The sequence below is a fragment of the Meriones unguiculatus genome, chromosome 2 (genome assembly GCF_030254825.1).
Source record: "Meriones unguiculatus strain TT.TT164.6M chromosome 2, Bangor_MerUng_6.1, whole genome shotgun sequence".
NCBI classification, from domain to species: Eukaryota; Metazoa; Chordata; class Mammalia; order Rodentia; family Muridae; genus Meriones; species Meriones unguiculatus.
The window spans coordinates 41275326-41283520 of NC_083350.1; positions in this window are offsets into that span (position 1 = coordinate 41275326).

Sequence of the window (8195 nt, forward strand, 5' to 3'; positions counted from 1 at the left end):
AGGCCTTCCAAGCTGCATAAGCAAGGGCCCCACGAAACTTGGCTCCCTCCCCAAATGCATTACAAACAGAGGAAAGAAAAATAAAACTAGGGAATGCAAAATGCCAACTCTCTGAGCAAAATTGAAAGTATAATTTCAACTTCTGCAGGAGATATATAATCTAGGGGTCTCTGAACCCACACGGGGATACCTCTCTCTACATAATGCGGCCTATAAACAGCAACAAACAACATGCCCACATTGTCTCAGGTTTGGGAAACTACTGTAGAGTCCTCCTAACAGCCAGTGGGAAGGGCTGGGTGCTGCTGCCAATGGATCAGGAAACAGGTGCTTCCTCTCTGGAAGGACCACGTCCCTGTCTTCCGCAGAAGGAGCCACTCTGAACTCAGCAGGACACTCTACTGGAGGGACAAGAAGGCATCCCAAGGCAGACACAGTGGACAAGCCGGATGGAAGGGATTTGTTTAGCTAACATCACTCCTTGCCCTGTGCAAGAGTTGAGGCAGAAGAACAAAGCCTTCAGGCGATGTCCCACATACACCATGCTTTGCTCTGGCCCAGAGCAGGTGCTACTTCACAAGGCGATTATAGGAATTAAAAAAAATGCAAAAAGCTCTCTTAAATTATTAGTCATAAGATGGGACCATGTCATTGAATTTGGGGCTTGCAAGAATTTTAGAAACAATACAAAGTATCTGGATATGGTGACAAGAAAGAAAATAATAATAATAATTGGAAACCAAAAACAGTGAGCCTGGAGTGTTTCTGCCAGTGCTTGCCCATGCTGCATTCGAAGATCCTGCTGCAGTGTTGGTTCTGAAAACATGAGTGGGCACTTTGCACTGCATGTGTCAATAGCCACACGGTGCCACCAAACAAGTCCTGTAATCATTCATCTCACACTTCAGACTGTGAGTCAGACCTTGCAAGGTTTTTACTATACACACAGTTTTCTGCTCTTTCAGAAACACAATTGTTAAGTCATGCAAAACAAAGGATTTTAATTCTTTTTCCCACAATATCCAAGTATTGAACTAGCCTGCCCTTGACTGTATTGTGTTAGAACATCTGGTTTTTTAAAATGTCACTTGCATGCCTTTAACCCCAGCACTTGGGAGGCAGAAGCAGGTGTAGCTATGAGTTTCAGGCCAGCCTGGTCTACAGAGCTAGTTCTAGGACAGCCAGCCAGGATTACACAGAGAAACCCTGTCTCAAAAAAAAAAAAAAAAAAAAAAAAGCTGCTTGGTGAGCTCACCTGAGTTTCATTTAAAAATTCTTCAATGAGTTTTGTCTTAGGATTAAGATATAGAACTTGAACAATGTTTGAAAATAGCCCTAAACATTCTCCTTCCATTTTCTACTCCCTATTTATGGAAAGCAGGTTCACAGCCTTGACAATTATGAAATCAAACTACCTATCAACTCTAAAAAAAACATTAAAACCCCTGTGTATTCTACAGAATAAACTATTCAGCCAAGATTGAGTTCTTTATGTAATAATAAACAAACACGCCCACCTCATCTGCATGCAGATTTCTTTTTCTCTTTAATAAATGATGAGATTACATGTGTTCCAAAGAATTGTCTGAAAATAAAGTTCTTTTTGATTTCTCACGTTTAATGTTTGACTTGCAGACCTATTTTACCTGCTTCAATACCAGAGGTAAGATAAACAACTTTTTAGGTGTGAAAAGGAGTAGGTGGCTGAAGAAACCTCACTGTAAGTGGACCCAGCTTTGTGCTTGACACCCAGGCTTAGAAAGTAGAACTAGGTCAAAGTTATAGTTCTCATACACCCCCTCTGCCCTTTCCTCAGTACAGCTGAACCTGTCTTGGGCCTCCCAAAGTCTCCCAACTCTTCATCCCTCTCTTCCAGTTTCTTATTCCAGTCCATCTGGACACAGAGCTTCCCAGGTGGGCCAAGCCAGCAGGCTCAGTGGGGGTGAAGTCTGCGATGGTATGAGGTGCTCTCCCTTGGCTTCTGCTTTCCTTTGATGGCTTTAAAGCAGAGAGCAGTGGGTCCTGTCTCATGCTTGTCAAGGATCCCCTTCAGTGTCTCCACAATTGAAGACGGCTCAAGCAACTTTGTGATTTCTTAAGAGCAAACCAACACATCCAATAATAACCCATTTTCTGTTGAAGGGAAGACAGCCTGAGTTTACACACAATTCTTGTTTCTTCTGTTGACAAGAGTTTGGCTCTACTCAGAGAAACAATAATCCTGACTCTAACCCCTCAAAGGAAATGGTGCTGCCTCCAAACAGCATCATTCTGTTATAAAATCCTTTTTTTGTCCAACTAGAGAAGGAGAGGCTTCAGTACATGACATCACAGGTTGTTTTCAGGACTTAGCAAGAGAATAAAGTTCTAGACCTTTCTGAGTGCCAGTGTCTGACTCACTCTGTTCTGCTGTTTCTCTGGGCTGTTACCTTCTCTGCTAATTAATAAATGCAAGATTTATTATCGACTGTGAAAGCTATAATGTAGCTATCAGAAACTTCTATAATAGGCTGGGCTCTGCTGGATTAGAGTCCAGGTTGCAAGCTGAGTCTTGATCTCTTCCATATGTCTCCCACCCTCTATGCACCAGCAGCTTCCTGGGGTATGTCATCCCCATGATAAGGAATGAAAAAGGCTCAACAATAAAAACACAGTTTAAGCTGCCACTCATGACTCTGCAAACACTTCCTACTGGAGGAGGTCCTGTAGCTAGTCAACCTCAAGGTGAATGAAGTTGCCAAACTCATTCATACAATTGGGGTAGAAAAAAAATGTACTCAGCCTCTAGTAGGAGCAAGCTGAAAATTCCGTGGTAGACTGTCCACAGAGAGGACTGAAGGACTAAAAATAATTTGCTCTCAACCATAGCAAGTGAGGAAGAGCAAGAAGACAGTGGCAAAGGAAATAGTGTTTTTAGGTGCTTGTTTCATTTCACGCACTTTATCATATTCTTTGGAATTATCCTCATAAGGGCCTAATATAGTGGGTGGGCATCTGATGCCCATATGGGGGAGCTGGCATGCCACCAAAGCAGGATTTATCTGTGGCTCTAGTAGACTCCAAAATGCTGACACCAGACCCAGACCTAGACCTAGAGGTAGCAGCTGCTGGCACTATGTCTTGCTGTCTCCTAGCTACTCATGGCTACTTAGGAAGAAAAGAAATTTCAGTGACTATACTGAAATTTTTTTGAATTTAGGCTTCTTCCAAGGACCGCTAGTCGGGATAGTATGTTTGAAGTAATAATCACAACCTAGCGGTCTGTGCTCTTCATTATTAGGCTGTAGTTTTTGCTATTGGCTTATCCCCAAGTTCCTTTAGGCACTTAAACTAGTAGTGGGCTATGTGATTCATAACATGCCACCCGGAACACCATGCTATACTAAAACCAGGAGCCACTTTCAAGAGCAATGTAAAGAGCTTGGTTTTATATATGTTTGAAGTGCTTTCTCATATTTATCTTAGCATGTGTTCACACAAAAGTAAATATGGTAGAAGGTGATGCTGGAGATAGCTTGTGAATCCCTTAGCATCAAATTTTAGATCAACAAGAAAGCTCTTAGGAAGAAAAAAAAGAAAAACAGAATGCAAGTGTGTGGATCCAATATAAGATCAGTTGGTACTGAATAAATATTTGTCAGAAGAATGAATTCATCAACCAGGGTTTTGTACCTATGTTGAGCTAGCTGTATGGCATTGTGTGCACAAGTACTTGAACCTTGAAGGATTATTAGGATTCTTCCAAACCACAAATACTTGTCCACTCAGAGAGAAGCATAGCCTCTGAGGTTGACTCCACCCTGTCCTTTCACCTTCTCCTGAAATTCATGACCAAATACAATGTCATGAAGTTATCTCCTGCTCTGTGTATTCCTTCCCCTTTGGGACACAGAACAACTCTGTGAGGTAAGGGAGGCCCTGTTAGAGTGTCCCACAGCCCAGGATTGGAAGATCAGCCTCAGCACTGATCTAACATAGGGAAACTATGGCTTGACATTAATGGTTCATTTACAAAATGGACACTCCTTAGCCGATTCCTCAGTTGTCTGGTAATGTCACGGCAATAATCAAAATACCAGGAGACAAGATGTCAAAAAGCTTTCAGAAGCTGAATGTGTACATTCCCAGCCTGTGTTGAATTACAAGAATGCATGCTGTTAGCCTCATTTACCATCTTCAATTATAAGAGGAAGGCATCCTTCCATCAAACAGGTATCAGCAGACTACCTGCTCTGAACTGTCAGTCTCCTGTCTCCAAGATGGCACTGAAGAAATGTGCCCTAGCCAGTTCCTGTGTCTACGCATTTGCACCCAAATTCCTAATCTCTGGGTGATGTCAAGATGACAGCATTACAAAATTCCAGGTGACATGCTCACACAGAATGTGGAAGTTTCAACTGCTCAACTCCAGAGTATGAACAAGACTTCAGGGAAAACTCTGGAGGAAAAGAACAACTGGTAGGTGGTAGCAAATTGGGCAAGTACAAATCACAAAATGTCCACTGAAATGACTGCAGGAGTGTCACTGTACTTCTTCCCATTTCAATGCACTCTGCTCCGTTCGTCAGTTCTAGAACACGTTCCCAGTAGTCTCTGAGACTCTTCCCATTAGGAAGGATGGATCCATTTAAATCTGGGATTCATGTTAACATAACCTGCAAGCTTGATACGGATGCTAGGTTTAAACATCCAAGCCATTTTACTCCCGGGCTCTTGGGGTGCTCACTCTTGGGACTCTGATGCTATGTTGTGATGAAACCCAAGTAACCCTTGGAAAGGCTCCAATGAGACAATCAGTACCAAACACACAGCCAGACAAGTGAACCATTTTGGAAGCTCATTCTCTGGCTTTCAGTGTAATTGCTTCAGTTTACCCTTGTGCCGCAGGGATGAGCTTTCCCTGGGGCCTATTTCCCATATTGCAAACCCAGGAGGTAATTAAAGGAGTGAGTATCGGAGACACTGTGTGTGAGGGTCAGCTGCTCTGTTGCAATCACAGTACTCTGGCAATCTGATGGGGAAAGCCAGGAACAGTGAACACTCGGCAAACCAGAGAGAGTCAAGTCAGCTCTACTTTGTATTATTCCAAGGCACACAGCAACAGAGTCCCTCATGCCAAGTCAGCAGCTGGCCTATGTTCAGAGGAAAGGAGGTGGCTGCTATAAACATAGACCAGAGGAGACAGGTGGAGGAAAGGAGCACAGAGAAGGAGCCAATAGAAGGCTGCAGTTTATCACGGCTTGGGGCTTGGGGCTTGGGGTTGTCTGAGACCCTTCCTCCAGACAGATACATGAAGAATATTGATTTTATTTTTAAAGTTCTACAAGGAAACAAATGTCAGGGTTTAGCAGTAAGTGTGAGTTATTCCGCATTCTCTGTCAGGAAATCATAAACCAAGTCCCTCTAGTTTCCTATTTGGCCTATATTTTTGGATTATGTTGGCAGATAAATTAGGGGACAAATTAGAATGTCTAAAGGGAAAGCAATTTAGTGGAGTTGGCTAGGAAAGAAAATCCAGGCAAAGAAGGCGCCAGAGGGACAGGCAGGCGCCAGAGGTGGGGGCAGAGCAAGCGGCCACGCTACCTGCAAAGACCGAACATCCTTGGCTGCAGTAAATGTGGCTCAGAGTTTTCATCACTGCAAGGGATGTTGTCTTTTAAGTACTTTTCCTATATTTAAAAGTACATTTTATAAACAGAATAGAAGCATGATTGTCCCAATTGGAATTTGGTGGTGGAGATCCATAAATTACTTGGCTCATCAAGGCACAGACACTAGCAAAGTGAGGTTTCTGCGCCAAATTCAGTAGCAGGAACTTTCTCTTTTGTCACACAGTACTAGCTCACTACACAGGAGCCACCAAGAAGCCGAGGAGAGATGGGCAGGGCAGGATCTATGGTGGACACCAAAGACAGTGAAGCAGCTGGTGCTATTGTCACCATATTAGTAGCATATCATATCAAAACACTAGTCATCTCACTGAAATAGAGAGCAGGTGTATTCTGGGAACGTTGGTTTAACCATGCCTGAATGCAAGCCTCCTCTTCTTTCTGATGGCAGCATCCTCGCCCTGGAGCTGACCCATGCAATCCAAGTTCTTAACCGACCAATGTGTATAAAGGAAATGCCCTGTGGTGACTAAGGCAAGGAAAGTGCATGATAAATGGCCCTACTGTTTGCACAAACGGTAGGGAGAACCTCACCACGGTGGGAACGCTCTTGTTTACCAAGCACCTAGCAGTCATTCTTTTGAGAGAGAAAAGGCCACAAAATGAACAAGTTCTGACCAAACATATTCTCTCGCCTCTCACTGCCAAAGCTTTGCACATTCATCCCTCATCCCTCATCCCTCCTGCCATGAACACAGTCACAGTCGTGCATGCTTGTGAAAGATCTCAGGAGGTTGGGACCAATAAGGAATTCAGGGTTTGTGAAATGAATAGCTATCAGTCCCTCAAAGCCCAGCCAGCAGAAAATGGCAAAGTTGATTCTCAGAGAACAAGGCCCAGAGAAGGGCATTGGAAGAGACTGTCCTTAACAGCAATTTGTGGACAATAGCTACTACAGACAGAGATAGCGGGGACTGCCTTGGTTTACACAGCTATGAGCAGCCACGTATCCTGATTGGGGGTTTTGAATACAGCTGCTATCCCTAACCAAGCTTGTTTATGGCCTCAGTGAGCACAGCAGCCATGGCAGAAGGGAAAAGCCACCTATTTACAAGGAACATCTGTGCGCTAACCTTATCCATTGCCAGGGAAGGGGACCGTGAGAAAAGCACGGGGCAGGCAGTGTTAGAGTCCTTGAGTCCAGAGGATCCTGAGCAGTAGGACCAGCTCTTCATCCCCGTGAACAATGATTAACAAAGTGTGCTGTTCCACATGGTTTCAAAGAGCTGCCTAAACATTTTGTTTTTCCATCGCCATGTCCTGACTAAAGGGGGTTGAAAAGAAATGGCCGCTTCCCCGGATCACATTTCCTCAGTGCGTCCAGTTCCATAGGTTTGCTTTCCTTCTACCCAGTGCATAGACGACTGGGTAAAGACAATAACACCACAGTCAGGTTTCTAAAATACAGTGACCAGACAAGTAGGCTTATAATGTCTTTCCTAACTATGCTAAAAGAACAACTTGTCGTAGTATATAAATGCCACAGTGGTGGCATTTGTATGATTCTAATATACTTTGCACATGAAAGCTTCATGGTAGGTCATAGGATACAAGGTTAACCTGTTCATAGTTTTATTAACCTTTTTGACCATAATTCAATGTTTCACATTTATGTTAAAGGGATAGCAGAATTAGGTGCCACCATGGGAGAGAAAAAGGATGGGGATCCCATGGCAGAAAGACAACATTCTTTCCGTGCTTAGACAGTTCCACTTATGGGTCTGAGACACCTAGTCTCAATCCAGCTAGTCCACTGCCCTCTAACTCTGTCTGGGCACATTTTAGATACCCTGTAGGACAGTGTACTCCATATCCTCTGTCTTTATCAGTGCTACTTCAGAACCAGGTAAAAAGTCTCTCCGCGATAGAAGCCAGTGTCATAAACACCACAGGCTTAGAGTCTCAGAACACATTATAACAGCAAAGACAATACGGCGGGGAAAATCAGGAGAGCACGGCTTGAAGTCGGAAAGTCGGAATTCAGATTTTCACCACGTGGCCTCGAGTTCCTTGGCCACAAGGCATTAGGCAGATTCTTTCTTCCTGTCCTCAGCCTTACTTTACCCTCCAACCTGCCGGAGTTCTTGCGTCCATCCAGACAGAGGACTTTGTCTGGAGCACATAGCTCACAGTTGACGAACACCGACTGTTTACTCTCCTCTTCTGTCCTCTTCCCTGGGAGAGGAGGATAGCTGTTGCATGCTACACAGGAGTTACTGGGCAAATATATTGGGCTATATTTCTTCTACTAGTCTCTCCAGACCATACAGGCAGGAGCACTTTGCTACATTCTCAGGAAAGCCGCTTCTTGCGCACACTTGGTATGCATAGCAGGCCATAGCTAAGGCAGGGAAAATTGTGCTTCCACAGATAACCAAGGCTTAGATTCCCAGCCCACTTTGCCCAGCTTTCTCCAGAGGCCTCTCCCTTGCTATGAGATTAATTTTCAACTTCCTTTTTGTGGATATGCTCTCCAGGTCACAGGTCTGTCTCACAGGAGGTTGTGAATGATAGACAGGGTTAGGC